The sequence below is a fragment of the Tamandua tetradactyla genome, chromosome 11, assembly GCF_023851605.1.
Source record: "Tamandua tetradactyla isolate mTamTet1 chromosome 11, mTamTet1.pri, whole genome shotgun sequence".
NCBI classification, from domain to species: domain Eukaryota; kingdom Metazoa; phylum Chordata; class Mammalia; order Pilosa; family Myrmecophagidae; genus Tamandua; species Tamandua tetradactyla.
Genome location: NC_135337.1, coordinates 71,571,229 through 71,591,642, shown reverse-complemented (window position 1 = coordinate 71,591,642; position 20,414 = coordinate 71,571,229).

The following is a 20,414-nucleotide window of genomic DNA, read 5'->3' as shown; positions in this document are numbered from 1 at the left end:
GGGTAAAAGACAGAGGAGAACCAGAAGCAGGAGTACGCCAGACAGGAAACATGGCTACATTTTGATTGCGCTGGTTTTCAGGTTCTGATCAAACATCCATCTGTTGGAAATACGGTTTGCAGACAGCGTGGGTTTGCTAAAGCGGATGAAATGTGATATACCAGAAATGCACTGGCTTTTAACAATGGAGATTTATTAACCTACAATTTACAGTTTTTAGACCATGAAAACTATCCAACTTAAGGTATCAGCAGGACGATACCTGGATGCCGAAGACAGGCTGCTGGCACCTGGGGCTCCCCTATCACCTGGGAAGGCAGGTGGGGTGTCTGCCAGCCTTTCTCCTGGGTTTCGGTGCTTTCAGCTTCTGGCTTCCCTGGCGCCCTCATCTCCTGGCTTCCGTATGTGCTTTGTCTTCTCATAAAGGGCTCCAGCAAGCCGGTGAAGACCCACCTTGAATGGGCGGGTCACATCTGCATGGAAACCACCTAAACAAATGCCCAACCCCAGCAGGTCTGCCCCACAGGGATGGATTAAAAGAGCCTCTTCTGGGGACACAGCAGCTTCAGCCAGACAAGGACACTCCCAGAAGTGGACATGGAGATTGGAGGACCCACGTGTCAACGTGTAATCACAAGGACGCTGTCTTTCTCTCTTTGCGGGGAGGAGCATGAGGCAGAGCATTTCAGACTCGTGTGCTTCCCTGCCAACATCTTTGCTCGCCAGCATCTGGACGCTGGTCCCTTGGGCTCCCGGCCTGCAGTGGCCTGGTGCTGGCAGCAGGGCCTCGCTCCTGGTCATCTATTCAAGGGCCTCATCCCCGTGCTCTTCCCAGCCAGTGCTGGGGGCCCCAGAGGCCGCCCTGGGGACAGGATGGGCTCAGGATTTCGCTTTCCGCTCCTGCTCTCCTACCTTTGCTCCCCCTCCCCCCAGCGCCACTTACAAAGTGCCCCCCTGAGCTCATGCAGTGCTATTTTACAGGAAGATTTTATGTGAACACTATACTCTGACTTCCTCTCTGCAAACCTTTCCAACCTGATCTCAGAGTCCCCTTGACTAGGAAGAGGCCGGTCAGTGGGGCACAGAGGACAGGACTGAGCATCCTGGGGGAGCCTGCCAGCACCTGGCACCGCAGCCCCTGGCAGAAATGAAGATTTCTGGGCACACTTCCCTCTTTGGCCACAAGGCCCAGGAGTACAGATTCCTCTGTTGCTTCTTAGTTACCCCTAAATCAGAAAGCTGCTCAGCGAAACATAAGATGATTCGGGAAAGAAAATTCCTTAAACAGGTACTTCTGAATTAAACCCTGTTATTTCCCGCGTTAGAGTCCACACTTGCCCTTAGGGGGTCACTCCGGAACTTGCAGAAAGCATCTCTTGGATTGACTCAGACTGATCTGGGGCTGACGTGGAGGCCACATGTGGAGAGCACGCCCTGCTGCCCGCTGGCGCCCGGAATGCGCCCATCTCTGTGCTGACTCTGTGCTGTGGCTGCTCCGAGGGACCAAGAGAAGCTCCGTCCCCCCTGCCCAGCCTGTGACAGCGTGACCATCACAGAGCAGCTGGGCCGAGCTGGTCAGCACGCCCCAGCCGTCCTCAGTCACCCTGGCAGTGACCGGGCTGGAGCCGGGGGAATGTGGGCAGCCCTGAGGTCGCCCACCAGGCAGGGCATCTCACAGGCAGGGCAACGGCTCGAGAAAGCCATGTTTTCAGTGCCCTGGCTCCAGGCTGGCTTGGTGATGCCCCATGAGACCTGACCTTCCCCGTGGGCACGCTGCAAGGCCACTGACTTCTCCAGAGAGGGGTAAGGGGGGGGACCAGCTAACAGCAGGGCACAGGCACGGTAAGTCTGAGGGGTGGGGGGCACTGGGGGGCCCCAAGCCATCAGGAGGGTGACTCCGGGGCCACTGAAGTAATGCAATCCTCAATTTGCTCTGGGAAGTTGAAAAATGAAGATAATAGCTGGGCAGAGAAATTCAGAATTTCATCACAAACGACGCACTCATCTTCCTTCGCATGGAAGCACATGATGCAGGCGCTGTTATCTTCATCTACAGATGGGCGCGTTGGGGGGGGAGAGGTGAGGAGCCTTACACCAAATCCTCCAGCTGCGCCTTCTGGTGCAGAAAAGTAGATGTTGGAGACTTTAAGGGAATCCAAACAAACCATCCAGAAACACAGGCCCCAAGGTGCCTCTCCCGTGGCTGCCTTAGGGAGCACCGTCAGGGTCGGGGGGCAGGTGCACACGCCTGCCGTGGGGGGTGCCTGCACGCCAGGGACCGGAGGCGGGCAAGCAGCTGGGAGTGCTCCCTCCGCCTGCTGTGCTCGGGGAGCGGAGCCGAGCGGGGCTGTGGCCAGGGAGGCACGGGCAGAGCCGGCCGCAGGCGGCATCCCGAGATGGGAGATGCGTGCCTCTATGACCCCCGTCTTCGCTCGTCATCTTCCTGAACCTTGGAATCGCCAGCGGATTCCTTGGCTTGCTCCGGCCTCCTCTCCCCCCACCCCTAAGTGGCCTGTCGCGTGTTCCTTTCCCTAAGGGCCTGCGGCCATCTACAACCTCATTGGCAGGCACAGGCCACTGCCAACACATCTCTGCATAGCTGTCCAAGGGGCAGTGTTCATAGGACTATTTCACTCAGGGTGCAGGTCCCTGGGGGAGGGTTTTGGGTTCCTGGGACCTTTTCCTGTTTCCTAGACTATGTGAGCTTCAGTGGCTGCGTGTGTGAGCGGCCGTGTCGCATGCACTCGTCTGGGCCCCTCCCCCGCTCTTCCTCTGGTTCTGCAGTGCAGACAGCATGGCACACGCCCCCCTGCAGCGTCAGCCCCTACAGTGGCCACAGACTCTTACTCACCTCCACGTCTCCTCCAGCCTCTGCCCACGACAGGGACTCAGGTGAGCACTGCAGCACACGTGGACAGATGAGGCCTGTGAGAAGGCGTTCTCAGTCTGAACACCTGAAACCTGTGTCCGTGGAGAGCAGAGGGGCCGGGGGTGGGGGTGTGCACTTGAATTTCTCATTGCTAACTGCTGCGCAGGAGAGTAAACTCATCAGGCTCCTCTGGCGTAAGGAAAATCTTTGCTCAGTGTGGAGGGGAACAAAGGAAGTCTTAGAAGTTCCTGTAAAGCGAGGGCCCATCTCCTCGTGAAAAGCTGTGGCTGTATCAACTCCACTGACGGCAGCGGGTGGGCCTGGCCTACTCAGTATGCATTGGATGAGACTGTTAAGTGCCTTTTCACTAACCTGGTGTTCGCATGAGTGGCCTCTCCCCTCCTTTTAAATGTTTTGCTTCCCGTTTGACTCCTGTACCTGGCCCAGGTTTCCTCTAACGGGAGGGCCGAAAGCGTGCGGGAGGGCAGTGGGGTGGCGGGAGGGCCGCGGTGAGAGGCCTTCCCCAGTGCAGCGTGCAGGGAGGTGAGCTCTGTTCCACCGCCCAGCGGCTCGTTTATTCACTCATTCATTTATCCAGCATGCCGCGATGGTGCCCCAGGCTCTGTGCTGTGAGCATGGCAGGTCAAGGAGGTCTCCCGGAAGGACATTTAGAAATGGACTAGCATCCACTTGGCAGGGAGTTACCGGGCCAGGATAGGCAGCTGGAAGGCTACTCGGGGCATTTACAACAGAGCTGCTTCCCTCCGAGGGGGGTTAAAATGCTCTTCGGAGCCAATGGAGCTGGAGGAGAGGGGTTTGATCTGGGCCACGTGGCCTCGGGGAGGCTGTGGAAGGCGCAGCAGGCCAGGCTGCAGGAGGAGAACCCGGCCAGGGCCTGCAGAGGCGGCTCAGGGTCCCGACCTCCGCTGGTGGAGGCAAGGCCTCCCCTGTCCTGCCCGCCTCGCTCTCCATCGGATCCCAAGGGAAACACCAGGTTACATTTAGGCTGATTTCTTCCAGGACCAGAAGAAATCGTAACTTGGCTGTTATATGTGCAGAGTTTCACCCAAGGTTATCAAGATGCTAGTAAATTAGGTTCTGTTTCCTAAAGATCTGGCTGAGAGATGGACGGGCAGAAAAATGGCAGGGTTTGCACAGAAAGCTCAGGGCATGGTCCCAGGTCCAAAGAGAAGACTCTCCTTCTCTGCTGGGCTGAGGCGGTGGAACTCAACGGAGCCACTTACAGGCTGCCTACCTGCTGAGCACTACTCAGGAAATTCATCGTAAGGTCTGAGCATCCAAAAAATCTAGTGTGGTTTCATAAACACCTCGGAAAACATCAGCTTTCTGCCTGTAATTCTCCACCCCAGCCTTGTGACGCTTGTTCCATTTTCACTTACTCTGGGAGACGGAGGAGAAGCCTTGGTGGAAAAGCAAGAAATCTGATGCCATTGCTTGCCTTGAGTGTACTGTCAGAAGGCCAGGAGATGTCTCAGGATGACCTCAGACCTTGAGTGAATTGTGAGAAGTAACTAACAACCTCCCCCTGTCACCTACCAAAACCTTCCTGAGGACTCATCCCTCCAGGGACGTGCACAGCAGGCCGCACGCCAGCACCACGCTGCCCGCCTTGGCCCCCGTGGGGGCTGTGTGGCTCGTCTGACTAAGACCTCAATGCCTGGGCTTGAGACGGTGCACGGCTCGTCTATGTAATTACACCTCCTCACCACAGCTTCTCCTTGCAGCCAGGCTCGAAGGGTCATTCAGAAGCCCTCAGGTACGTTTGCAGCTGATGAGAAAGTCTGTCTCTTTCTCAGCGTCTGGCCTCAGCCGTGGCACCAGTCTCATTAGAAGGGAACCACGCAGCCTTTTGTTTTCCAACTCTTCTGACAACAAATAGCTCTGACCTGAACCCTGCTAGCTGGGATCTGGAGAGGCCTGTGCTGTGCTTTCCTTCTTACTTCTAACTTGGAGACCCCCGAGTAGGAGGTTAATTGAGATTTCTGTGGTTACCTTCTAATCTGCATGTAGAATGCCTTCTAAAGCTTGCTGCTTCTGGCTCAGCAGGGCCTAATTACTTTTCTGAGGGTAAAACCTGGGATGAATTTAGGGAGGAATTCTCAGGGTCAGAGGTTCCCTGAGAAACTCCGGGTGGCAGAAAATGTGCAGGATTTATGCAGAGAGGGCTGACGGGGCCAAACCAGGCAATGCAGCTGGAATTCCAGCCTGGCAGGCACTGATTGCTTTACTATTTCTCAAATATTACATAAATCATTTTATACTGATTTTAGTTTTAACTCATGAGTGGGCTACTGCGACAGGCAGTGTAGACATTTGGGTCAGGGCTCGCGGGTGGGTTACAGTGACGGGCAGCGTGGACACTCAGGTCAGGGCTCGCGGGTGGGGTACTGCGACAGGCAGTGTAGACACTCGGGTCAGGGCTCGCGGGTGGGCCTTTGAAGCCTCTGAACTAGGTGTGGCCTGTTTCCTGCCCCTGCGCTGGCCAGGGGTGCCTGAGGTTCTGCAAGGTGCTTCCCGGCCTAATCTGCCTCAGTTTACTCACCATTTCAGAGGCCATCCTGCCGGGTCTGACGGAGGAAACCTGCTCTCGCAATGCAGGGTCTCTCAGCTCTCATGAGCGATCCATGAGTCGGCAGAGCCGGTTCAGACCCCCCAGGGGCTGGCAGGGATGCTTGTCCAGGGCGAAGCTGGACGCGGGGAGGAGACATTTCTCTGGCTGAAGTTAAGTTTCCATTGTCCTGGGGGCCTGGGAGGTGGGGAGCGGGCAGATGCTGATTCGCAGGGTGGACTTGTCCTTTCTGTCCTGCTCTCTCTACCGGACCCCAACTCATTTTCACTCTGCCTTGGCACATCAGCGGGCCCTGACCCGAGTGTCTACACTGCCCATCACTGTAACCCACCCGCGAGCCCTGACCCGAGTGTCCGCACTGCCCATTGCTGTAACCCACCCGCGAGCCCTGACCCGAGTGTCTACACTGCCTGTCGCCGTAGCCCACCCGCAAGCCCTGACCCGAGTGTCCACGCTGCCCGTCGCTGTAACCCACCCGCAAGCCCTGACCCGAGTGTCCACGCTGCCTGTCGCAGTAGTCCACTCCCAGGATCCAGGAAAGGGTCTCGAGCGCCCAGCGCAGGCAGCTGTGCCCTGCACCCCGCGGGACGGTGGAGGCGTGGTGGACCCCCAACCACCGCTAGGTGCCCCCTGCTGAGCCCTGACCCCCACTGGGCCCCTTCTGCTGGGCCCCTCCCACTGCATCCCTCCCTACTGCAACCACCTGCTGGCCCCTTTTGCTGCCCCCCAACCCCTGCTGCCACTACCTGCTGGGCCCCTCCCACTGCGACAACCCCTCACCGCTGCCCTCCCCATTGGGTCCCTTCCGCTTCCCCTCCCCTCCCCCGCTGGTCCCGCCCACTGCCCCTCCCCCCTCCCCTTGCAGCGCCTTTGAGGGGCCCGAGGGCAGCGCTGTGGCCGGAGGTGTTCAGCTGAGCCCCGCGTGGCTTTAAATGGACTTCTCTGGGGCACACATTTTTCTTTTTTCCGTATTAAAAATGATTGCCAGCTTGTTGAAGGCATGGTAGGGTTGAACGTCAGTAGCTGCAGCCTGTTTTCATTCTGTAGCTTCCATAGAAGCTGGATGAACACCCCAAGGAGCTGAGCAGCCCGGCCACCCCCACCCCCTAACACCCCCCCCACCGCATGCAGCATGAGGGGGCCCAGGCCAGACAAGCAGCAGAACTGCCCTGCCCGCCCTCGCCATCCCTGTTGCTCTGCCACTGGGTTGTGGGTGGGTCATGATGGAGGAATAAGTCCCAGCCGCACACCGCGGCATGCCTTCTCCTGTGGCCAGAGAGGCTTTATAATGTCCATTTTCAACCGCTGAACCACACGCCATCCTGTTGATGGACCAGGTACTCTGAAGTTTGCCCTATCACTTTCTCCTTTTTTCCTGTTTCTGCTTTCCCCCTTTGCAGTATATGTTATTCTGCTTTGCGTATTTAGTAATAAATACTCAACATTGTTCCAAGAAATAGTTAAAAAAAAAAAAGGACACGTAGACTATAATTAAAAAGTGCGGATACTGGGGCCAGAGGATAACTAAGGACAGATAAATAAGACAGTGCAGGAGGGGGCACACTGAGCCCCACGGCCAGCACCCTCACTTCCCTTCCACCCTCCCCCGCTTCAAACAGAGCAAGAGAGAAAAGAAATGAGAATCACTTTTTCCATGTTTTAAAACAGGATTTTTCAGGAAATTTATATATGTGAATGGCTTCACTATTCTTCTTAGATTAAGGTTTTGCATGCTGGGAATGGGATTTTATCATTTAAAATCTATTACTAAGTGTAAAATGTATAAGGTTTTAAATGCAAAACTGTAAATGCTGTGGGCTATGCATTGTGGCAAGTTACTGAGAGTCTCAAATCCTCAGTTTCCCATTTTAAATTGGGGACAATAGAACAGACTTTACATGAATTGTTTAGAGAATTAGCAGAAAGCACCAAGTATGGCAAGTTCTTCCAGGCACCAACGCACGAGAAAAAGCGTCTTCCCCTGAAGACCCGCTGCTGTTATAGGTCTTGGTACTTCCACCTTGCAAGATAAGTTTTTATGTGTTGTCTCTTTTGCCAGAAAGAAAGTTTCTTAAGGAGAGTCTGGCAAAATACCTTGCATAGGGCATATGAGTAATAATTTTTTATTAGAGTACATGGAATTAAAATCAAAGTAATTGACTCTGAGTTTTAGAAAATTTGGCACAGTTGTGCTCACTGCATAAAGGTGAAACGTAACTCAGATCGATCTGTTTTCTATGCCACTATCTTATTTGCAAGGTATCTTTTCAGGGCTACCTTCTATTAAATCAGAGCTGCTGTTCCTAACTATTTCATACCCTCATCTCATCACCCCGATGCATTTTTTGTTCAGTAGACCCCAATCATTTTGTCTGCTGCTGCTATTTCTGGAAGATTGATCAATTTTAAGACATACATGTTTTTCATAGTCTACTGTCTCCAAATTTGGGGTGGGTGTTTGAGTGGATTGAGTGACGTTTTTTGCTTTCTTAACGGTGTGACATATAAATGACAGCTGCTTGAGGTTCAGTGAAGTGCCGGGCCTTTTTCTGAGTGCTGTATGTGCATTAACTGACCTAAACCTCATAGTAAGCCCGGATAGGGCTCTATTAACACCCCTGTTTGACCAAGCACAAAACCCAGACTGGGGGAGGTTCAGGAACTCCCTGACGTCTCGGGGTTACAGCGCTGGGCAGCATCTGAGCTGAGATTTGAGCACGAGCCAGCTGTCTTCAGAGCCAGAGCCAGAGCAGCAAAGATGTGTTCTCATTAGAAATCGCTCCACCTGGGTTTTCTCTGACAGAATGCTTTTGTGGCCACGTCCTCACCTGCCTCATGGAAAGGTTGAGTAGGTTCAGTGGTACTGCAAGAAATAAAATAGGGTGGTAATTAGGACACAAGGAGACGCTTTATAGGCATCACACAGCTCTAGCATGCATATAATCGTTACGTAATTGTGAGGCAGACAAGCTATGAAATCAGAGTTTGATGGTAGGCTGGCCATACGCTTAGACTCTTTCATTAGATTTCTATTATTACCTTGATAATAATGAAGATACAAGAGTAAGGACTTACTCGTCTGTCTGCATTGTGCCCTCTCTCCCCACCACCCCCCACGCCGCCGTAGCACCCCTAACTCTCAGCCTGGGCCCGTCTGACATGTCACCAGGATGGTCAGATTTCTGGAAACAAACCATGTGGATGGAGGTGCAGGGAACCGCCTCCAGCCAGACGCTCACCACTCATTGATCTCACGGATATTTTTTGGATTTTCTCTATACAGGTTCCCCGTTTAAGACAGGGTAAAAGACATTTAGTAGCCTATGGTGGGTGAGTGCCTGGAATCGGGCAACCGGAACCCAAATCCCAGATTTGCTATTTGCTAGCATAGTCTCTCCATAAGGCATATAATCTCTCTATGCCTCAGTTTCCTTGTGTGTACAATGGGCGTGATAACGGTTCTGACTTCAAGGCTGTTTACAATCGAATGCGTAAATATATCTGAAGTCCTTGGAGCAGCGCAGGGCACCATGCTAAGTGTTTGCTACTAATGATTATCATTGTGCAACTTGGAATTGTGATTCTTGCCAGCTCTCAAATCTGGACCGTCATTTGTGGTCTGGCCTGTCTCAGCTGCTCTGAAATCCTCAAATTCCATTTTACCATCAGCCCATCTCTTCTCCCACCCTCACTTCCCTCCTCCCCCATAACTATCCATCATTACTAAAGGGAAAATGCTGCATTTTCCTGGTCTTGTTGGATTCTGTGGACCCACGTACATCTGTAACACAATTTGCTGTAAATCTCCTAGTTCCCACCAGGCGTCAACGTCTCTGTTTCCAATGATGGAGTAATCTAAAAGGGAAGACACGGCAGCTTTTCTTTTGTTTTCCCTTTGTTGTCACTCTAGGCAGATGGGAAATGAAGGCAGCAAAGCAGGATTTGAATATGTGGTCGCCTCGAATAAAAGGTAGTGATAGCTGTTTCCAAGCCGAAGTTGTATTTACCCCAGAAAGGCATGTTTCTAAAATTAATCCAGTCCTTTAGGTGTGAGCCCACTGAAAGTATTGAGGAGGTTACTTCAGGGAATGTGTGACCCACGTCATTCAGGATGGGCCTTAATCCTCTTACAGAAGTCCTTTATAGGCAGAAATACATTCAGAAAGAGAGAGAGTGAGTGAGCAAGCCACAGGAAGCAAGAAGCTGAAATCCATGACGCCCGGAGAAGCGGGGAGAGCCCAGCACGTGGCTGAGGAGCCGGTGCAGTGGGCAGCTTTCTTCAAGAGGACAGCATCGCCTTGCTGGTGCCTTGATTTAGACATTCTCTTGGCCTCAAATTATAAGCTAATAAATTCCTCTTATTTAAAGCTGGTCCACTGCATGGCGTCGGCTCTGAGCGGCCTAGGAAACAAAAACACAAACCATCTTTTCTTACTGAGATACATCTCTACAGAGTAGTTGTGGAAGTCAGCCTCAGAGACGGTCCCCAGTGACCCCCAACTTCCTGAGCGCAGGCCGGGCGGTCTCCTCCGGCGTGAATCAGGGCTAGTCTTCGTGACCAGCGGGGGCGGGGGGGGGGGGGGGCGTGGCCAGCTCTGGGGAAAGCGAGCTACCCTGGGTGAGGACGCTCACGCAGCCCTGGGGAGCGGCCAGGGGTAGACACCCGAGGCCTCCCAGTACCAGCTCGCCAGCTCTGAGAGGGACCCCTCGGAAGTCAGTCTTCAGCCTGTCAGCCCCCAGCGCCCGCACTCCTGGCTGACGGCTGAGTGTCGCCTGACGAGCTTCTGCACGTCCACACGCCCAGCCACGCTGCCCCCAGACCCCTGGCCCATGTCCGCACCCCCAGCCACACTGCCCCCAGACCCCTGGCCCACGGAATTGTGGGAGATGGTACATGTCCATTATTGTGTTAAGCCTATGGATTTGGGGGTAATGTTTAATGCAGCAATAGATAACTAAAATAACTATGAATTAATTGCCTTAAGTGTTTGTTTTGCATTAAATGAGCAGAAAAAGTAGAACTCGACATCATCCAGTAGCCATCTTTGGCACAGTAATTTCTGAAGAACTTGGAAGTTAAAAGAACTCTACTTTGCGATGCAAACATCTCTATGTTTTCCTCATCCTGTGAAGGAATATGGCAAATCTTTTCTCTTTTTAAGGCATGAAGGGAAGGGAGAGTTCAGGGCTATGAGATCACCAGAAAAACAGAAGAAGCATGCAGCTCTGTGCTCAAGAAAATAAAGAGAACTGAAATAATTTTTCAAAGGTGGCAAATTGTTTGATGGTGCATTTGTCATCATTTGTTTTCACTAAAATTTGGCTTCAATTATAAAAAAATATGAAAGTAAACTAAATAGGGAACACAGGGGCCCGGGTGTTGGCTGGTTATCTGAGAACTTTGGTATTATTTGGATGACTGTGGACTCTGTTATTGCAAAATATGGAACCAGAACCCAGGCCAGTTCTAACACAAAGCTGTGAAGGAGGCTCCTTGGTCCGTCGCAGGAGAGAAAATAATAGCTGGAATCCAAGGAACTGGCAGTAGATCCTCCATGAGGGCCACAGAAGTCTCCACCGTGCCTCTTACAGAGCGGACCCAGGAGAGACCTCTGATTAGATGCATCCTAAATTAATGATGTGTACACACATTGTCACAGCAGTACTACTCACAACAGCCAAAAGGTGGAAACAACCCCAATGGCCATAGAATATCAAGGAGCCACAAAAAGGTACAATGTTTCCATGACTTTACAACATGGATGGACCTGAAATGTTACGCGGGTGAGACAAGCCAGACACAAAAGGGTGTTATATGGTTCCACTTTCATGAAATATTCGGAGTAGGTAAATCTGTAGAGACAGAAAGCAGATGAGTGGTTCCAGGGCCTGGGGAGAGGGGAGCATGGGGAGTGACTGCTCAGAGGGTACAGGGTTTTCTTTTGGGGTGATGGAAAGGTTTGGGCACTGTATAGACGTGGTGATGGCACCACGCGGTGAATGTACTAAATGCTGCAGAACTGTCCAGTTCATGATGGCTCACTTTAGGATGTGAATTTCATCTCAATAACAAAGGTAGATAGTTGATGTGTCCAAGTGTGATGCTCGTGACTTTGTGCCAGCTGATTCTCCTTCATTACAAGCTCCGTGAGGGGTGGTGGGCTTCCCGCCCCCCGCCCCCTGGCACCCAGCAGTATCCTCATCTGAGCCACCGTGCCCTGTTGGAACAGCTGGTCTACCCCGGCTGCTCTACTCCTCTCAGGAAGGTGTTGGAGGGTGGCGAGAATTGCCAACCCTCTTCTACCTTCCACTGGGAGGCTTGAGACCCCAAGGGGCTGTCCAGGGCCCCCCTGAATGCCGACCTCAGCCGCCACCGATGGGCTGTTGAGGACTCATGTTGAGTGTGGCCCTTCTCTCTGAGACTTGCAGTCTTGTGGACTCAGTGCTGAGAGTCCAGGCTCTCCCCCCGAGTTTTCCAAACCTCCCTGTGATGGCTCCTTCCTGCTCCAGTATCTGGGCCTCCAGGGGACAAGTAAGGTGCCTCTCTCAGGCACTGACAATCTCTAATCCTGCTTCCTTGTCCTCTCCCCCCACTCCAGCTGTCATTCTCTCTTCTGAAGACAGAAAAGTGGCTCCTAGGGCATCCCTGCATCCTTTCTTCTCAACTGCCCTGTGTGTGTTGCAAACTCCCTGCTCTGGCTTTGCTATTTATATTCAAAGTACAGCTTTCAGAATCCCCCCAAGTACCTCTTCTCTGAACAGAGCCTGGCTTTTGTAAATCAAAGGTGCCTACTTTTCAGACTATTGCCTCAACCATACACTTACAAAACTCTGCTCCTCTAATTAGGACCTCAAAAGTCAAGAAAACAACTCTTTCTTCCCTCCCTAGGGCAAAGCCTCAGACTCACAATCTGATGATAACGATGGAGAGCTATTTGGGAAAGAAAAATAAAAAAAAGATGCTTTCTTTTCCAGGAGGAAAAGCACACCAGGTGATATTTCCGGTCATTTTCCCAGCTGCTGTGTCTCCAGTGTCACCTCCCCTCCCCCTCGCCTGGCCCAGATGGTCTCCTTATCACCCCTGTACCCGCCGCAGCTCAGGCCACGTCCTGCTGTCCAGGGGGTGGGGGGAGCCTGGAGGCTGCACAGGGAGGTTGTCTGCAGGGATTGTTCTGGGTGCTCATCCCCGGCTCTGTCTCTGGCTGAAGGGCTAGAGGAGGGTGGGGCGGCCCTGCGGGGCCCAGCATTACCCTTTAGTTGTGGGGTGGTGGGGAAGTGGGGGTGGCCCAGGCTGTGGGTTCGGGAGCGGGTGCCCCCCAAGGCCAGGGCAGAACTGCTTTCCAACTGAGCAATTCCAATGTCCCAGGACGAGTGAGGCTTCTTTGGGTCACACCCTCGGCCCTGGAGCCCTGGCCAAGGGAGGGATGCCTTTTGCCCCCAGCCATGTGCGCGAGTCTGGAGGACGTGAGCAGCCTGGAGCTGGGAAAGGGAGGAAGCCCGTGGGTAAGGGGCAGTGTGAGGCCAAGGGCCCGGGCTCTCCACAGGGAGAGCAGTCAAGGCATGAGCCGTCAACCTGACCCGAACTGAAGCTGAAGCTGAGCAGACCTCCGCAGGGAGGAGGAGAAGGTATAGACGGCATTGTGACCCCTTATCTCATAAAGCGTTGGGACTCTTCTCCCCTGATATGTGGATAACAAATCTCCAATCCCTGTGTCAGGAGACCCTGCTGAAGCTCTGCTTTCACACCCTGTGGAATGACCTTGTCCTAAACCGTATAAGCTCTTCCTTGCTCCCCCAGCTTTGCGGGGAGCTGACTTCTGTTTCCCCAACGACTGCCACCAGCGTCTCCTCCTGTTCGCTAAGTTCTAATAAAATCCACGTCTAACTTCGGGCCTGGTGTGTTCTTTGGCCTTGAGGCTGCCCCACCCCTGACTGGGTAGGAACTGCTGGCGAGACGGCCAGGACGTAACGTGCAGCACACAGGTGCTTTTCAGGGGCTGACTCTCCATCCTGCCCCTTCCCGTAATTGTGACTGAAAGCCCGGGGACATCGTTTGGACTGTCCCCATTACCACAGACCACACTAACAGGGAAATGAGGTCCTTTGGCCTTGGCGCTGACCCAGGCATCCTTGTTGGTTGGGAGTCTTAAGCCCGTGGGGAATAGGAGTCACCCAAAATATTTAATTCAACCATCATTTATACAAAAAAATTCCTGTTAAAGTCTTTATTGCCAGCCTGGGGCCTCTTATTTCCCACGAGAGCCTTCTGCATGGCTGTGTGGACTCTTCTTACGCCCAGGTTAACAACTGGTGCAACAGTGGAGGATGTCAGGGTTTGTGGGGGAGAATATCTGGTATGTGCAGCCTCCCTTTAATGCGCCTCTGCCTGGTACCTTGTTGTCAGCCAATGGAGCCCTAGCGTGTATGTTGTTAGAGCAGCGGGAATTACCCCTTATTGTTCCCCATGAACATCTTTCTTTTTGACCTTCGCACCCTAGAAAACACCTTCCTACAGGGGGCCTCATGGATAACTCTCGCGCACAAGCAATCCCAGTGTTGGGTTTGCACAGGCTTGCCGCCTTCAAGGATCACTGTGCTAGCAGCCCTCCTTGCCCAGTGACCCTACGAGTCGGACTGTGTGGAACACCCTGCTGGCCTGGCAGAATCCAGCGCATCAGAGAATCTGGAAGACTAACCTCCTCATTTAACACTGAAACCCAGCTACCGTCCGACGACGAGGCCAGAGCTTCCGTGTCCTCCCTCGTATGGGAACGTGAGCACGCCCAGGCCTGGACTGGGGTGTGTGTCATATGAGATTGACGGTGGCTGAGGGCAGAAGCTGTACCGGCAGACCATGCTGCCCCTCTCCATATGGAGCGACTTGATGGAATCCATAATGCAGGGTGGCTACCCTCTGAATTGTGTAAGTTTCCTGTTAAGCTATGAAACACAAATCTTTTCCACTAGCAAGATATCTCCAACCGGGCGGGCCGTGGCGGCTCAGTGGCAGAGTTCTCACCTGCCAAGCCGGAGACCCGGGTTCGATTCTCGGTACCTGCCCATGCAAAAAAAAAAAGAAAAAAAAAAGATATCTCCAACCAACATGGGACACATCTTTCCCCTAAGGAACAGCTAAAGCCCTTTGGCAATATGGTTGGCCCTATTTACCTCATAACTGGACAGGACATTGCACGTGGGACAGCCCTTTGTCTCCACTACCTTATATGTTCTTTACCCATTCTCCTAGCATTTGGGAAATGGCTAAAGCTAGATATAGAATAAACCTGGTGGTGTTATCCGTTGGCTATTCTTGCACCAGGTAGAGCTACAACAGTTATTGAAGAACATACGGCAGCTTTAGCTGATCACACTGCCCACGCACTTAACGGTTTCGAAATAGCCATATCCTTGCTAACTGAAGAAAGCACTTAGAAAAGTAGCTTAGAAAAGTAGTTTTACCAAACAGAATGACCTGAGACATCCTCACCGCAGCACAGGGCAGCACCTGTGCCTTGATTCATGTGCAGGGCTGCACATGTATTCCCGATCCCTCGCACAGTGTTTCACAAGCTTTAAATCATATGCTAGAGCACTTTTGTAGCACTGATCAATCACCAGCAGACCCCTCACCTAAATGGTGTATTTTCCTGCCTTGACCCGGGCAGTATCTCTTTTTGGGGTGTTCTCTCTGTGGGTGGGACTCCTGGTGCTCTGTTATCTCATACACTGTTGGGGAATACAATGCAGTATTTGTCTTATGGTCAACCTAGCCTACTGATGGGGTGGATAGTGGACACCCAGAGCCCAGGGTCCCTCTCCATACTGAGGGTATGTCATTGCAATAGTGCCTGTGTGACATGGACAGAAGCTAAAGGTCAACAGACCTCTTCAGGGAGGAAAAGTATGTGCAGACGGTATTATAAACCCCTTATCTTATAAAGCAGAGAAACTCCTCTCCCCGATGTTCTGATAACAAATCTCCAGATGCCTGTGTCATCTGGAGAAACTCTGTTCTCATACCTTGTGGAATATCTTTGTCCTAAATCCTTGTAAGCTGCCACCTTGTACCCCCACCTTTGCAGGGTGTTGACTTCCATTTCCCGAATGGCTGCCGTTGGGAGGAATATCCTCCTAACTCCATTCCTGGCATGTTATTTGGTCTTGGGGCTGCCCCAACTCAAGCCCTTCAAGAGTTGAGTTGCCTTCTTCTCTCCACCCATGGTGAGATGCCTGATGGGCACCTACAGGCTTGGACCAGCAATCCCTGGCCCAGCTAGGTCCTCCTGCTGCTTTCTTGTCTCCAACTTGGGTTCCAGCTTCCCAGACCTGGCTCTCCCTTGGATCCTACCTTTGTTTCCTAGCCTCGTTTGGTGGGTTTCAAATTATCTGCAGCAAAGACCTGCCATGTTTTATCCAACTTCCCTCCATAAGGCTTGGAGTCATGTCCAGAGAGATTTCCCCAATTCTTGTTCCTTCTCTGTGGATTTGGGTCTCCTGGTTTCATCCTCTGGATTTCAGCTGCACCTCTGTGTGGGACCACCCATCACCTCATATTAGAACACCTGAGGCAGCCTGTTGTTCTGAAAGCTGACAGGAGCCAGAATTCACCAGTGTCATTAGCCAAAGACCACAATAATGTATACTCCCTATTTTAGCTTGCTAATGCTGCCGGAATGCATTATATCAGAAATGAGCTGGATCTTTTTTGGCATGGGCAGGCTCCAGGAATTGAACCCGGGTCTCTGGCACAGCAGGCAAGAATTCTGCCACTGAGCCACTGTTGCACTATCCAAAATGGGTTGGCTTTTATGAAAGGGATTTATTAAGTAACAAGTTTACAGTTTTAAGGCCTTAAAAATGCCCAAACTTTCCTGGAGTCTGCCCATTCAAAAAAAAAGAGTCCAAACTACAGCATCCAGAGAAAGATACCTTCACTTAGGAAAGGCTGATGATGTCTGAAACACCTCTGTCAGCTGGGAAGGCACGTGACTGGCATCTGCTGGTCCTTTGGCTTCTGGTTTCAGCTTCCCTAGGGGCATTTTCTTTCTGCATCTCCAAACATCTCTGTCTGTGTCAGTTTTGAGCTTTTTCCAAAATGATTCCCTTTTAAAGGATTCCAGTAAGCAGATTAAGATTCATCTATATAATTGTATAACACACTTAAAGGTGAAAGACAAGGCAAAGATGACTGCTCTTGCCACTTCTTTATAACACAATACTGTAGATTCTTGCTGGTTCATTCAGGCAAGAAAAATAAACAAAATGACTCTAGATTAGAAAAAAAAGAAATATTATGGTCTTTATTTGAAGATGACATGATCCTGTGCAGAAAATGTAAATGAATACACAAAAGCTATTGGAACTAATAAACAAGTACAGTAAGGTCACAGGATACAAGATCAATATAGAAAAATCAATCATGTATCTATAAATAAGCAATGAACAATACTAGAAAGAAATTAAGAATTCAACTCCTTTACAATCGCATCAAGTAAGAGCAAAATACTTAGGAATAAAGTTACAGAAGTACAAGACCTGTACACTGAAAATTAGAAAACGTTTTAAGTTGTTTTCTAATTTTAGTAGGATTACTAAATCCTACTAAAGGATTTAGTAAGAAAAATAAGGAGGGTCTAAATAAATGGAGAAAATTTCATGTTCAGGTATTAGAAGAGCCAATGTTTTTAGATGTCAATTTTTCCCAAATTGACTTAAAACTACAAGGCAATGCCTATCAAAATCCCAGCAGAACTTTCTGCAAAACAGAAGAGATGTTCCTAAGTTTTATACAGAATTTCCAAAAACATTGTTTAAAAAAAGAAGAAAAATGAAGGTTTTCACTGACTTCTGTATTAGTCAGGGTTCTCTAGAGAAACAGAACCAATAAGAGAGATCTGTAAATATGAGATTTATAAAGGTGTCTCATGTAACTGTGGGAATAGAAAATTCCAAAATCTGTAAGGCAGGCTGTGAAGCTGGCAGACCGATGAAGGGTCTGCACAAACTCCACAGGAGAGGCTTGTGGCTGACAAAGCAGTGAAAAATTCTCTCTTCTTCCTTAAAAGTCTTCAACTGATTAGATTATCTCACTGGTGGGAGACATGTCTTAGTTGATCGTAGATGTGATCAGACACAAATACAATCCACTTACTGATGATTTAATACACCCGCCTTCTGGTTTATCCACCAACCATAAAATATCCTTGCAGCTCTTGTCAGGCCAGTGCTTGCCTGATCTGACAACTGGGCATCATCGCTTGGCCAAGTTGACACCAGAACCCAACCATCACAGCCCACTCTTTGTCAACTTGGCAGCTATACACATCACCTTGAAACACGCTTAATTTCCAAATAGAAAACAATAACAGACATGTTTTGTCTAATAACATTCTACCATCCTGTGTACATAGAAACGCAATACATCCCTCCAGAATGGGGTATAAGTCCTTAGGGAACATTCACTCTAAAACTTCATTTCTTATACCTTAGATACTATAACACGAACAATACAACTATTGTCGTATGATAAGAGGAAAATAAGATATTTGCTTGTATACAAATGCAAACATAATCATATCAAAACAGGGAGGAAAAATACATACAATCACAGCACTCATTTCTGTAACTGGTCACGCAGTCTTAATTCCTATTTATCACTACCTTCTACTACCCATTCTATGTTCCCGTTATCCTCAGCAAGCACTTCAGCTTGCTGTGGTTCTTTGCCAGATGAGGTAATGGCCCTGAAGTTTCCGGGCCATTAGTAGACCTGCCTGGATTGGGTTGTCACAGTTTTACATTGACTTTAATCCCAGGGCATGGTAGTACCAAGAGATATCTTAGGGGATCTCCTGTATTCCAGGAAAACTCTTCTTTACCTCCATTGTTTACTTGTAATCCTATTTCCCCTTGATAGTCGGGGTCAATCACCCCAGCCAGAACAGTAATCCCTTTTTGTGCCTGTTGATGCAGTGGCATGAGAAGCCCAAAGCAGCCAGGTGGCAGTCTTAACTTCTAGTTCAATAGAATCATTGTTGGGTCTCCTGGTAGGAGCACTTCTCTTTTTGGACCTGTAGACCAGCAGAGCTTAAGGTTTCAGAGACCAGAAGCAAAAAATTTCCTAGTGGATCACTAGGGGTAATAGTGAGTGGTGCCACTCCTATTTCCACCCCTTGATTCCTGGACCCCTGGATCCTGGCTATGGGAGAAACAGAACCATACAGCGGACGCCATTTCAGAGCCCACACAGCCTCCTGGAGAATATCACCCCAGCCCTGCAAGGTATGGCCACCTAGTTGTCACCATACTTGGTTCTTCAAAAGGCCATTCCTCTGTTCTATCAATCCACCTGCCTCTGAATGATGGGGAACATGGTAAAACCAGAGAATTCCATGAGCATGTGCCCATTCCCGCACTTCATTTGCTGTGAAGTGGGTTCCTTGTTCAGAAGCAATGCTGTGTGGAATTCCATGATGATGGATAAGGCATTCTGTAAGCCCACAGATAGAGGTTTTTGTGGAAGCACTGTGTGCAGGGAATGCAAACCCATATTCGGATTATGTGTCTATTCCAATTAGAACAAATTGCTGCCCCTTCCATGATGCAAGGGTCCAATGTAATCAACCTACTACCAGGCAATAGGCTGATCATCTCAAGGAATGATGCCATATTGGGGACTGAGTGTAGGTCTCTGTTGCAGGCAGACTGGGCACTCAGCAAAGGCCCTAGCCAGGTCAGCCTTGGTAAGTGGAAGTCCATGTTGCTGAGCCCATGCATAACCCCCATCCCTACCACCATGCCTACTTCATTCACGAGCCCATTGGGAAAGAGGCTGACTGGTATCCACAGAATGGGTCATCTTATCCACTTGATTATTAAAACCTTCCTCTGCTGAAGTCACCCTCTGGTGAGCATTCACATAGAACACAAATATCTTCATGTTCTTTGCCCACTCAGAAAGGTCTATCCTCTTCCCCAGACCTCTTTGTCACTAATTTTCCATTCATGCTCCTTCCAAGTCCCTGACCACCCAGCCAAACCATTAGTAACAGCGTATGAGTCAGCATACAAATGCACCTCTGATCAGTTTTCCTCCCAAACAAAATGAACAACCAGGTGCACTCCTCAAAGTTCTGCCCAATGGGAGGATTTCCCCTCACCACTGTCTTTTAGGGGCATCCCCAAAAGGGGTTGGAGTGCTGTAGCTGTTCCCTTTTGGGTGGGCCCTGCATATCATGCTGAACCATCTGTAAACCAGGCTTGAGTTTTCTCTTCTTACAGTCAACTGGCTACAAGGAACTCCCCAAGAGACTATAGCCCTGACCTGGGAAAGAGAAGGTAATATGGCAGGAGTGGAGACCATGGGCATATGGGCCACTTCTTCATGTAACTTACTTGTGTCTTCAGGACCTGCTTGAGCTCTATTTCTAAAATACCATTTCCATTGTGTGATGGAATGCTGCTGTGCACACCCCACTTACTTTATGGCTTGGTGGGTCAGACAACACCCACCTCATGATAGGCAACTCAGGTCTCATGGTGAAACTTGGTGGCCCATGGTTAAGTATTCAGCCTTTGCCCAGTAGCAGACTAAAAGCTGTTTCTTACAAGGAGAGTAGATATCTGCAATGGATGGTAAGGCTTTGCTCCAAAATCTTAAGGTTTGGTGTAGTGATTCTCCTATGGGGGCCTGCCAAAGGCTCCAGACAGCATCTGTATTTGCCACTGACACTTCCAGCACCATTGCATCTGCTGGATCATACGGCCCAAGTGGCACAGCAGCTTGCACAGCACCCTGGACCTGTCACAGAGCGTCCTCTTGTTGCGGTTCCCACTCAAAACTGGCAGCTTTTCTAGTCATTTGGTAAATGGGCTGATGTAGCAAAGCCAAATGAGTAATATGTCTCAAAAATCCAAAGAGGCCAACTAGGTAATGTACCTTTTCTTTTTGGTCAT